The sequence below is a fragment of the Lathamus discolor genome, chromosome 1, assembly GCF_037157495.1.
Source record: "Lathamus discolor isolate bLatDis1 chromosome 1, bLatDis1.hap1, whole genome shotgun sequence".
In the NCBI taxonomy this organism is placed as follows: domain Eukaryota; kingdom Metazoa; phylum Chordata; class Aves; order Psittaciformes; family Psittacidae; genus Lathamus; species Lathamus discolor.
Window position 1 is genome coordinate 159,243,774 of NC_088884.1, and position 1,692 is coordinate 159,245,465.

Consider the following 1,692-nt stretch of genomic DNA (forward strand, 5'->3'; position numbering starts at 1 on the left):
GGGTGTTTTCCTTTTTTATGCAGCTTTACAGAGGATATTTTAAATCGCCCACTTGTCATGGGTTTGTTTGCTGGGCTAAATCATTTGTGTTGCATATGTCTACCAGCAATCCATTTAAGTTTATCATAGAATAGAAGAAAACCAAGTTGCACCCTCATGGAAGTGCCAGCAGAACCAGACCTTCTCTTATGAGCCTTTACTGTGAGAAAAGAAGCTCTTTGTATTCACTCCATAGAGCAGAGTGGCGCAGCGGAAGCGTGCTGGGCCCATAACCCAGAGGTCGATGGATCGAAACCATCCTCTGCTAATTGCTTTTGGGAAGTTCAGGCTGGATATAAAGAAGCTTTTTACTGTGAGGATGCTGAGGCGCTGGCACAGGGTGCCCAGAGAAGTGGTGAATGCTCCATCCCTGGCAGTGCTTAAGGCCAGGTTGGACAGAGCCTTGGGCAACCTGGTCTAGTGTGAGGTGTCCCTGCCCATGGCAGGGGGTTGGAACTGGGTAATCTTAAGGTCCTTTCTGACCCTAACTGTTCTATATGATTCTATGCTTTACAGTGAGAAATTTGGCCTCTTGGGGGCTGAAATTATCTTTCCACTCTTACTTCCAGTGTTCAGGAATGGGTTAATTTGCACCGAGCCAAACCATGGTCAGGGTTCCTCAAACCCAAACAACAGCTCTGTTTGCTGCAAATTCATCTCCATGCAGTATTTCCAGCACAAGGAGGGGGCATCAAAACAGCTTTTCATAGGAATGAACTGCTTTCACACCTCCAGCTGCAGCTGTGTGGGAAAGGGCTGTCCATTTTAGCCATACTGGAATACCCCGGCTCTTCTGGCAATGGTGAGTACAGGTGGCCTTTCCCCGCTTCCCAAACCGCAATTGCAGCAGTTGCAGCTTTCCACTTTGTAAAGCAACCTTTCGCTGTGTTTGCAGCGAGGGTGTGCACCGTGCCCTGTCACCAGCCTCACACAGCGGGGACCAGGGCACGCTGGCAGCACACTGCCTCCAGGACAGGACCTGTATCCTGCACACCTTGCCACTGTGCCAGCGCCAGGTATGGACCTGCTGCTGTACGTGTTCACAGTGACACCAGCTGGGATGCCTGCCTTTGCCTTTCTGCCCTGGACAGGGCTGAGCCTGTATCCAGACATAGAGTAACTCCATGTTTAGGGAATATGAATGCTGAGGGTGTGAAGCAGACACCTGGGGAGATGCAAACCAGGCACCAAATCTGTTCTTTCAAGAGCTTTCCCACCTTAGGTGTCTCACACAAATGCTGACCATAGAGGGTCACCTATCTTACTGTTCCATGCCCCATTCCCTCAAGTCACGCATAGCTCCCAACACCTTAATACCTGGTTAGCTCAATGCCTTGCATGGAAAACCTCCATTCAACCCAAATCTTTCCATTCTTTCCTTACCTTCCAAATAACTTTTCTCCCCCTGTCCCACCATCACCCATGGGGGAGTTCAGCCCCTTTTCTTCTGTCTCCTGCCCAAGGAAGGGAATGTCAGAACTGATGTCTCCAAGAAAAGGAGTCAAGAAAAGGGTATTCTTATGGTACTGCGTTCAGACCCTTATCAACTGTACCCAAGCCACAGGGAGCTTCAAAAACACACTGATGTCACCATTTTAAATGCATGAACAAACCAAAGCCCTGCAGAAACACATGCAGCGTATTTCTTGCGTG

The 1,692-nt window shown here is 49.2% G+C and overlaps 1 non-coding gene across 1 annotated transcript; it reads left to right on the forward strand.

Annotated features, from left to right (window-relative positions):
- Positions 1–235: 235 nt before the first annotated feature.
- TRNAM-CAU (transfer RNA methionine (anticodon CAU)) lies at positions 236–307 on the forward strand. The gene has a single exon. It is a non-coding gene; the product is annotated as a tRNA-Met (tRNA).
- The last annotated feature ends 1,385 nt before the right edge of the window (positions 308–1,692 follow it).